The sequence below is a fragment of the Carica papaya genome, chromosome 1 (assembly GCF_054855325.1).
Source record: "Carica papaya isolate Zhongbai chromosome 1, ASM5485532v1, whole genome shotgun sequence".
Taxonomy (NCBI): Eukaryota; Viridiplantae; Streptophyta; class Magnoliopsida; order Brassicales; family Caricaceae; genus Carica; species Carica papaya.
In genome coordinates this window covers 18,706,766-18,718,915 of record NC_142309.1, presented here as the reverse complement: position 1 = coordinate 18,718,915, position 12,150 = coordinate 18,706,766, and positions in this window count along the sequence as shown.

Below are 12,150 nucleotides of genomic sequence, written 5' to 3'. Positions count from 1 at the left end.
TGATGTTGCCGAACTCGCAAAGAAGCTAAAGAAGGAACAAGGTAACTCGAGTTCAGCCGAGGGTTCTCCAAGGGATAACGGGATGTTTTACTCAGATCCAGCAATGAAGACCTTGACTACTCTCCCCAACCCAACTCATGAATATGCCCCCAGCAGTACTAATTCAACTCCTCCCCTGAGTAGCTTCTGTAACCTAGACTCTGGCAATCCCAACATAATGATGATGGATAACCCGTTGAATGATTCAAGCATGGCGTTAGATCCTGTTGATGACTTGATGGCCATGCCTAGGGATCTCTTCAATAATTTAGTTATGATTGAGTCAGATGATCCAATTGCAGCACTTAATGCAGGAGATAATCCAGACATAATGTCTAATGCCTTCGGGAACCAAATTGCAACATTGGATATTAATCTGTCAAATGATCCAAATGTCGGGCCTAATGAGTTTTTTAATCCGAGTACTATGCCTCATGCACCAAATGATCCCATTAGCACAACATCCGATGCTCTAAATATGATACGTATTGTGCCAGATGATTCAAATCTAAACTCAGTATTTGATGGCTTCACTCTAGAGATGCTGTTTGCGGATCCATTGGATGATGAGAACTTCATTGTGGACAATCCAAATGAGGTGGCTAACGGTGATAATCCGAAAACAATGCCGCCTCCTCTTGCAGGGAATGTTCTAGGAAGCGGCCAAGGAATTTAATGACTAAGTTTGTTGATTATCTTCAAATGAATCAAGAGCTAGTTTGAAGAGTTTCAGTATCGTGTCTTTTGTTTTTGTTTGTCTTGTCTTTCAAATAATGATTTGGGAATTTGGGATTTCAATTGGCTTGAGTTTTGTATTTTCTTACTTTCAGGTGGTGTTTTTGTGTGTGCGTGTGTGTGCGTGTTTTTTTTTTCTTTATAATTGTTGTCGTTGCTAGTCTTGGATCGAGTTAATAAGTATATGTGTGTTTCATGAGTGTTGTTTATTTTACATTCTTGTTAAGTACAATTCCGCAAATCTTTAAAAATATTTAATCTTTTATAATCACCCTATAAAGTACATTTATATGATAGTTCCGTCTCTTAATATATGTGTGTGTATGTATGTGTATGTATATATATGTATATACAGTAGTCACTTATCTCGCATTTATTGTAAACTATATCTCGAGAGATTTAAAAGAGTTTAGAATTTGGTATCAACACACTCGAGCATATGAAAATATTGAAGCTCTTTAAGTACGTAATAAATTTATTATTTTTAGAAAGTTAATTATTACATTATATATAAATATATGTATGTGTATATCTGTGACTTTGAAGAAAAAGGGTAAAAGATTATTCCGCATACTCATTTCGCTTCCCTATTCCATTATATAGAAATATATAAATCTGTTGGTATATATTTAATTTGGTAGCATGCTTAAGAGTTTGTACAATTTTAACTTGTATTTAATTTAAATTACTATACAAATACCACATATCTGAATTGGAAAAGAGTTATGATTCTAAATCAAATTCAAATTATAGTTTTTAAAAATCTTTAATATGAGTTTGGATTTTGTGATAGTATTAAAAATTTTGGATTCACTGATATAATGTAAAATAATTCAATTGACGTTTAGTCTCAATATCCGAATGTTAAAATGAGAATGCTTTTGTTATTATTAGAAAATATGTAAATAATTTATTATGAAATATTATATATGTCATTCTCATATATATTAGTTTCAATGTAGATATTCAAAAGGACAATATAGTATTCTCATCACAGTTAAATGTAATAAATTATATGATAGATATAATTTATAATGTATATATTTTTAAAAAAAGAATTATAAGCTATCCAAAATGCAATAGATTGAAAGATCGATCATTCTCTTAAATATATTATTTTCAAATTTTAATATTCAAAATAATAAATAATGTGAAAGAGGTTATAAACTATTTAACTCGTCAGGATCTATTATTTTTTCAAAAAGAATTATAAAACGTTATTTACGTATATAATATTCAACATACAAAACTTAGTAAATTAAAGATTGATCATTCTCTTAACTATGGCGAAATACTTTTAAATTCTATTATCTGAAAGGAAAATATAGTATACGCATCGCAATTAGGAATAATAAATTACATGTGTAATAATATGTTAAAATTTATAAGCATTTTGCTATTTATATACTAAGCACATAATAAAATTTGAATGACGCGAGAGATTTCATTTAAGTCAATGTTCATTAAAAAAAGATAATTCAATCAATTATTTTTAGTCAAATAAAAAGAATATCGTAGAAGCTCTATGTCAGATTATTTAAGAAAGATTCTAAAAACTTCGAGTGCATTTATTTAGACTACTCTAAATTAGTTAAATTATATTCTCTCCATTATTACAAAATCCTAAAGGAGTATGTAATTAAGACATAGTTAATTTAAATGCAGGAATACTTAAAAATTGTAACTGTCAAATTGAGTAGTCTATAAATATACTTCATTCTACTTCATCCTTATTCAACCATTCAAATCATAAATTAATCTTTTAATTCGTGCTAAATTTATCCATGCAGCCTCCTAGGAAGTTAAAGGGCCGCCAAATGGTTGAGATGGTGAAGATCAAGAAGGCGACGAATCTCCAAGTTACCTTTGCCAAACGCCGAGCTGGCATTTTCAAGAAGGCGAGTGAAATTAGCACGCTTTGTGGCGCTAAAATTGCAGTGATTATTTTTTCACCTGCTAAGAAAGTGTTTTTTTTTGTCAATCGTTCTGTGGAAAAGTTGATCAATCGATTCAGTGGCCTAATAGAACAACCTCTTTCAGCTAACAGATGCATGATGGATGCTCCTCGAAATGCTTGTCTCCAAGGGCTCAACTCACAGCTAAACAAGGTATAATCACTACCATGTCTTCATATATCTATACTATTTGATTTTTATAACTAATTCTTGAATTTTTTTTGGACATGATTATATATAATTAAAGCTTAATGCCCAACTGGATGCTAAAAAGAAGTGAAGTGTGGAGCTTAAGAAGGTGATGAAGGAGAATGCAAGTAAAGCCTGGTGGATGGGTTCTATAGATGACATGAACCTTTCACAGTTTCAGCAATTTCAAGCTGCTCTTGAGGAATTATACGAGAATGTTATAAAAGTCGCCAAAGAAAAAGATGCTGAAGAGGACAATATTAATCCTAATTCTGATGATCAGCTTTTTCTTGGAAGCTCTTCCAATGGGACTGGACTTCCATTTGAATCTATCCCCTTAAATGCTATCGTTGGTCCCAGAAAAATGGTTAATCTGAACATGAATAGGGTTAATTCCAACATGGTTAATCCAAACGTGATTAGGCCCAGCATGATTAATCCTAACATGGTTAATCCTGCAGCTTATATGAAGATGCTTCGTGACATGCTCAACAACAATATTCCAAACATTCCCTTGTCCAATTCCATGATTCCCAATAATCCAATCATGGTCTCTAATGTCATGCTTATCAACAGTAACCCTACAAACATGATGCTACCGGCGGCAAATCTGATGATTAATAATGATCAAAACATGGTTCCAGCCGATCATATGATGATGAACAACGACCAGAACATGATGGTGGGGGGATCAGATGCGATCAAGGATTAAAACGTGATGTATACCAATGGTCTTAACAATGTGAACATGATGCCAGCTACAGGATATAATATGACTCAGAATAATGGTGGAAACGGGTAGGAGTTTTTCTAAATTTGAAGTTTGTGGGAATGTGTTTTGATTAGTAAGGTCACAGAGTGCTCATACAGTTTGACTTTCATATTTAAGTTATATTATCAATGGAATGTAAAGTGATATATTTTATAAATAAAAGATCTATTTGCTTTCATCTTAACTCTAATTTTACAGTACTATATGCTACACATGCATTATAAATCTTATATAGACGTGCACTGTTTAATACATATTAGGGCTTAGATTTCACCCCAAAAGAGAGAGAGCGAGAGAGAGAGAGAGAGAGAGAGAGACAATAGATACCAAGAATCAAAATGAATTTGTATTTACATATCCAATATGTTCTATTAGATGTCATATGGGGTGGCAGGATGTCATATGGGGTGGCAGGTTCTTGAAAAATCATCCATGAAATATTAATTATTTACCGATCTACTGTTAAAACAGATGTATGGTGCGTAATGGCTGTAATAATCCAATGGAAAATAGAATATATAGCTTGTGGAGAAGATATATAGTGGATATATATAGATCAACTTCGAAAGTAAAACACAATTAACTTATTCTTATTTAACAAAAAAATTTAAGAAAGACATGGCAATGAAAGTAAAAATAAATAGTAAATTAAAAATGCATTATGCAAATACGGATTCAAGTGCACGTTATATTAAAATATCTATGCGTACTTAATAAATTTACTATGCAACGTGTTATAGTTTATATTAAAAATATGATATTTCAATATATTATAAATAATCGAGTGTTGTTAAAATAATATCTCAGATTGAAAAAATTAATTGAAAAATTACAACCATGTTCTATATTTACAAAATTTTTATAAAACATATTGTGCTTTTCCATTAGCATAACTACTACTTATGATGGAAATTGGGAGGACCCCTAATCTCTTTGGGGTCTGAGTTTTTTTCCAAAAAAAAAAAGCTCTCGAAGACAGATTTCTTCAAGAAAATATTAATTCCAATTGAGAATATTCGATTAAAAACATGACTATCTAAATCCTTCCATTTTGTAGCAAATTTATTGGGAAGAATGACGAGATTTGTAGCAGCCCCGAAAATTCGTAATTGAATTTATATTATAAATAACAAATGCGGAAGCGAAGTCAAAATTTGAATAACATCCCTTACACGAAAACCAAAAACGTGCTCACAAAATATAAAAGATTAAACTACCTAAAGGGGAAACTTGAAAGTAAAAACTATGAATGTGACTATGGAGTCCTTAGGCGTCCCCTTCGTCGTCCTCCTGCGGAACCGGCTCGGGAACGATGTCCTCTTGATCTGAAATGATTAAATAAGGAATGAGCTACACTAGCCCAGTAAAGACATCACGATATCTCACCGTCACGGAGGTAAAGGTGGGTAGAAAAATACAAAAGACCAATGGAGCATGATTTACGACAAATCCTTTTATTAATAATAAAACCTTTACCATCCACTTACCTCGGTGGAATTTATAAAACAATATACGAAAGCAATAACATTATCATAATCATGGAATCATATAAACTGTAAAACATAACACTTATCACGTCTTTTGTAATTCAATCATTATACAACATATCTTTTCCTCATTTACCAGCCTACTAGTATCCGTGGGGGTCCATAGAGGTCCCGCTACCCGTTAACCTTTAACATTCATCATCAGATTCTAAGGCCGTCCCCATACCCTGTCCGGTATGGGCGCCAAAACCATAAACCTCAATACCCCGTCCGGTATGAGGGTGAAACGGGCCGTCCCCATACCCCGTCCGGTATGGGCGCCAAAACCATAAACCTCAATACCCCATCCGGTATGAGGGTGAAACGGGCCGTCCCCATACCCCGTCCGGTATGGGCGCCAAAACACATAAGATCTCCATACCCCGTCCGATATGGGAGACCACAATCCCGGTAGGGTTCCCTACGGACCCGGTCCGTCCACCATCTCCCAAGATATCTAGTCAGGCTGAACACATTATACAATTTCTATTTACATAATCTTTCATTCTCCTTTTCCCTCAGTCAGCATTATCAATCACATACAAACAAGCAAAACGATAATTTATGCCAAACAGACAACATACAGCATCAATATCCCGGTCATTCAATCCATAATCAATAAAATAGTAAAATATGCACACGAAACTATAAAATGAAAACATCGAACCTCATGCTACGTTTAAAACTGTAAAACAGGCCAAATAACAATTAACCGACAAACACACTAGACTCGGGCTCCATTAGCGACCCTAAGCAATTTCACACATTCGTTGATTCATGAAATATCGTTTTATCATTTATTGAACTTTAAAACCGTGATAGAAAATAAGGTGAGGGGTCCTTACTCGTTTCGGGGTCCGAACACAGCTTCACAGTGAGCTTGCAGGCTGTCCCTAATTTTTCCTGAATTTTCCTCGGGGAACTGAAACGCACTACTGGTACCTGCACGTGTTCCAAAAAAATCCCAAATTAGGCCCAGGGCCCCTTTCGGCCCTAATCGCAACTCCGGCATGGCGGCTCCGCCGTGTTCCGGCGACGGCGCCGCCGCTGGCGGCGGCGATTCGCCTCGGGTTGGCTGTTTTCGGCCGTTTTCGGCCGAATTCGGCCACACTCGCATCGGTCCCTGCGAGAAAACAACCCTAGGGCCCTCGGGGGGGCAAAAAAATCACGGAAAAATGGAGCTTACCGGCGGCGGCGCTCTCGGGTGCGGCGGCGCTCTCGGGTGCGGCGGCTCTCCGGCGAGGTTCGTGTTTTGGTGATTCGGCTCTGGTCAACCTGTAGAGAAAAGAGTGGTGATCACGGTGATATAAAAATTGCATCAAACGGAGGCCAGGAAGGGCCTCATCGGAGGCAAATACCGAGAAGGGTGCGGCGGCGCCGCTGGGCTTTGACCGTGCATTCCGGCAGTTTGGCCAGGATTTTGGCTCCGATTTGGCCACAGGAGGAATCAGCGTGGAAAAACGAGTCGGGAGTATGAAATTTACCTCGATCGGCGGTCGGAAGTTCCTCCGATGCGGCGGCGGGTGGCGGCGACCGGCTTCTGGTTCGTCTTCTCCGGCGAGTGGTAGGCGGCTAGGGTTTGTGGTCTGGTGTGGGGGTTCTATTTATAACCCCTTGCCTTTTGATCTCAGCCGTCCATTTTGTTTTAATCTGGGCCGTCCGTTTTTGATTAAATCTGGGCCGTCCGTGCGTTTAAATCTGGGCTGTCCGATCGCATGTTTGATCTGGGCCGTCCGATCGCGCCCACGCGGATCGCCAACGTTGCCCTTTTTGGAACGACGTGGTTTTACCACGTGGCAGGTCCCGGTTGGCCAGGACTGCTGACCGGGCCTGCTGACGTGGCTGCCGACGTGGTTTTTTTTTTTTTTTTTTTTTTTTTTTCCCCTCCTCGGTCCGGGCGCTACAAGATTAATGAAAAAGCAAACATAAAAATTTAATTAGATAATCCTAAAATTCTAACTAAAATATCTCTCGTGGAAACACTTTTAAGTCCCTATGGATTCAAATAGAGTATAAATCATTTTGAATCAATGTAGAGAAGATTAGAGAAGATGAGCAATCATCGAAAGCATCAAGAAAGATAATGTACTATGAAAGACAACTCACCATGTTGAAGAATTGAGCCAAATCGGAATAGTTCTATAGAGAAGCTTCATCAAAACCTATTAAATCTAAGGTTGTAAATATGAAAATGGTATTTAAAATAATTTGTAGGGTGGTAATTGTATGATATTCTGTACTTTGGGATTTTCTTCTTTAAATTTTAATTTCTTTTATATATAACTTATTAAACTTCATGGTGGTTTTGCAATATTCGCTATAATTTTATTACCAAGCTTGTAATTTTTTGTTGACTAATTTATTATTCATGTATGGAGAAACATGAAAAATATTTTCATTATCTTCCTAAATTTTATATATATATATATATATTAGAAAATAGGTTTGTAATTATATAATACTGTGTATTGGGATGTGTAATTCAAATTTTATTCATCCTTGCACAGATGCTGACACTATTTTTATTATCTTGTCAAATTTGATAAGCAAGAAAATGTGGCTGCTAATAACTACTTCTAAGAAGATTCATCTCATTTCGTTCTACAAGCAAGGATGATTTGGAAGTGGTAAATTCGCATAACTTATAGGTAAATATTATATCAATCTTCAAGATTTTTTTACTACATATTTCAATGAGGTGATTGTAAAGCATTCCAAACAAGTAAGTTTTTAAAGCCGATAAATTTACATAGAAAATTCGTCTAAATCAAATTATATATTGAATAATATAAAATAATAATGCCCAACTTGGTGACTCGGAATGAGTAAGTCATCAAAACCGAAAAAAAATTATATAGAAAATTCATCTAAATCAAGTTGTGTTGGATAGTGAAAAATGATAATGTCCAACTTGATGATTCCAAACAAGTTATTAAAGCCAATAAATTTGTATAGTGAATTAATCTAAATTAAATTGTGTATTGGATAGTGGAAAATGATAACATTAAACTTAGTGACTTCAAATGAGTAAGTAATTAAAGTTAAGAAATTTATATAAAAAATTCACCTAACTCAAGCAATATGTTGGATAGTGCAAAATGATAAAGTCAATCTGGTAACACCAAATGAGTAAGTAATTAAATTCACGAAATTTTTATAGAAAATCTACCTAACTTAAACTATAGGTTGAATAGTGCATAATAATAATGCACAGCTTGATGATTCCAAATGAGTACGTAATTAAAGTTAAAAATTTTATACAGAAAATCCACCTAACTCAAGCTATATGCTGGATGATGTATAATGATAATGCTCAATCTGGTGACTCCAAATGAGCAAGTAATTAAAGCTAATAAATTTATGCAAAAAACCCAAATAGGTCAAGTTATAGATAGTGCAAAATAATAATGTCTAACCTGATGACTCCAAATGAGTAAGTAATTAAAGGTAAAAATTTATATAGAAAATTCATCTAAATCAGATTATATGTTTGATAGTGAAAAATGATAATGCCTAGCCTGGTAACTCTAAATGAGGATGTAATTAGAGGTAAGAAATTTATATAAAAAATCTCTCTTAATCAAGTTAAATATTGAATAGAGCAAAATAATAATCTCCAGCCTGATAATTCCCAATAAATAAGTAATTAAAGTTAAGAAATTTATAAATCAGTTTATATATTGGATGGTGCAAAATAATAATATGCAATATGCTCCAAATGAATAAATAATTAAAGTTAAAAAATTTACATAGAAAATTAATCTAAATCGAGTTATGTATTTGATAGTGCAAAATGATAATGTCTAACCTGTTGACTCCAAATGAATAAGTAATTAAAGCTAATAAATTTATAAATCAAGTTATATGTTGGATAGTACAAAATGATATTTCCCAATCTGATGAATCCAAATGAGTAAGTAATTAAAGATTAAAAAATTTATATAGAAAATCCATTTAAATAAAGTTTGATGTTGCATAGCGCAAAATAATAATGTCAGTCCGACGACTCTTATAAACACTACACATTTTCTATCAGTTCCTAGTAAATTATAAACCAACTTTTTTATCTTTTCTTCACATCGTCTTTTTCTTTCACTTTTAGCAATGGATAGGAAGGGCAAGGGTTGTCAAAAGATTGAGATGGTGAAGATGAGTAATGAAACCAGCCTCCAAGTAACTTTCTCAAAATGAAGAGCTGGTCTTTTTAAGAAAGCTAGTGAATTGTCCACTCTTTGTGACGTTGATATTGCGATGATTGTTTTTTCCCCAAGTAAGAAGGCTTTTTATTTTTGGTCATCCTTGTGTTGAAAAAGTGATTGAATATTTCATTTGTAGTAATCCTCCACGAGATACTTCAGGAGCCATGACGCTCATTGAGGCTCACCGCAACTCAAGGATACATGAGCTCAATATGATCCTCACATAGGTTTGAGTAGACCATATTTAGATTTTAAAACTTAATATACTTATTTGATCTTATTTTTGTTGGATTAAAACTTATACTGACTTGTACTTATTATTTGAAAAATATAAAAATAGGTTATCAATCAATTGAAAATCGAGAAAAATCGCAATGCGGAGCTTAAGGAAATACAAAAAAAAAAATGTGAGAGTAAGTGTTGGTGGATGGGTCCGAAAAAGGAAATGAGTTTCTCACAACTTGAGCATTTAAAGACATCTCTTAAGGAATTGAAGAAGAAAGTTACTGAAGAAGCTGAGACGATTATAATTCAGAACAAATTAAACATGATGCCTCATGTATTGAACGACCCAAATGCGATACCTAACGTGTTCAAGGATAATCCCAAAATATATATTCAAGGAAATGGGAAAAAAAGATTCTACTAAGTGCATTTCTTGATTAAGTCTTGGAAGGATGAAATTAAAAAGAGTTGTAAACACGATGCTTGCAGTTTGTTTTATTTTATTTATGTTAGATATCTGGTGCCTTAGAATTTGGGTTTTCATCATGTTCCTTTTCATTGTAGTGTTGGGGTACTTTCAAAGAGTGTAATAATAACATAATTTTTTTATCTATGCATTTATTTTTATTTTCAAGTTGAAATCAACCAACTATTCTAAGAGTTGTAATAGGAGAAAATATTTTAAGTAATTTACTTTTAACTCATTAACTCAAGAAAAAGGTAGTGTCTAAATATAAAAAATAAGATATTAAAGTCACATAATCGTGCTTCGATAAGAACATGAATCATCTTTGGGAAAACCTTCAATTATGTCATATTTATGCGAGTTAAGTTTTTATGTTGACAATTATGAGTCTCTATTTTTGAATAAATACCTGTGTTGGTTAATTAACTAATATATATATATACATCAAATTTAAAACAATATAAATAACATTTAATTAAAAACATACAGGGAAGTACAATCTCTTATATAGGAAGAAATATACCAACTATTCAGTTAAATAATGGTTGGTACAAGTCACATCTTGAATTAATCTAAAATATAATAAATGAAATGAATTAACTATATGGTAATTATGCATCCACAAACAAACTATTGAATTTCATGATCAAATTTTTATACATTGTAAGAGTTGTGATACATTTATTAGATGACACTTGATGCGATAAATAAATCATGATGATGAGTCAAAAGTGTTTAGTCATAATAAATCAATTATATTGGTTAAAGTCCTATAAATAATTTAATACTAAGCCTATGTGGGTCACATGTACAAGCTCCAGCTAAGAAAATTGTTGTAACACATAAATGGTAGCTAAGAAAATTCTACTACTTTAATGTGAGTAATTAATCTTAAAATAAATCAATAATGAAATTAGGTAATATTCACGGGAAATATTTTATCGAGAGTACTTATCTAAGTATGGAAATATATCTATATATTTGGGAATATATATCCCAAGTATGGATAATATCTTCATTAAATGTTAATTGTTTATTTAACTTATTCAATTGTATGAGATATAATTTAAATAAAAATTCCCTAAAAAATGCATGGAAGTTTTTATATTAGGACCAAACAGTATTAAATAGAAATTTTCAATCAAATGGATCAAAGAAATTGGATTTTATTTAAGCAGGCTCAACTTGAAGTGTTGTACAAGTAAAATAATTGTAATTCACCTTTTGAAAGAGCTAAACATGAATTATATGAATTTTAAGTTTAATTAAATATCACACCCAATCGAATTAAAACTTTATTGTTATGAAGGTTAATCGACTGTTACAATTAAATTTAATTATTTAAAATTTTGAATTTTAAATGTGATCCAATTGATAGTTATAGTTTAATTTGCAACTTCGATCCTTCCTTAATGCTTATAAATAAAATTAAAATTATCCATTGTACTTATGATCAATTAATTTTATAAAGAATTAATCATAATTTTTAAATTTTAATATATCTTATAATACATTTTTAAATTTTTTATTACTTTAACAGAAATTATCTAAGGATTTTTATCATTGCAATTTGATTCATTGTGTCTCCTAACAAGAGACAAATAAATAAAATTAAAAGTAGCTCTCTTACCTTCTCTATCCCAAATAAATATCGAGAATATATATACATATATATAACATAAAAAATGTAAAATTTTCAAGAAGGTTCAATTTTCATGTATATCCATCTAGCTATGTATCTATATAAGTTAAAATAATGATGATTTTGCAAATTGTATAAAAGTACAGCTAAAATTTAACTTTAATTGTCCAGATTTTTCCTACCATATATTTCAATAAGGAGGAGATTCTCAAGCAACCCTAAACAAGTAAATTATTAAAACAAGAAAATATATACAGGATGTCTACCTAAAATTTATTAATTCACAACCTTGATTCAAATCTCCTATAAATATCACTCATTTCCCCCTCTTTCAATACAAATTATTTCTCTCCATTAATCTCTCTATTAATTTCTCTCTGCACATATTCAATACTTGTGACC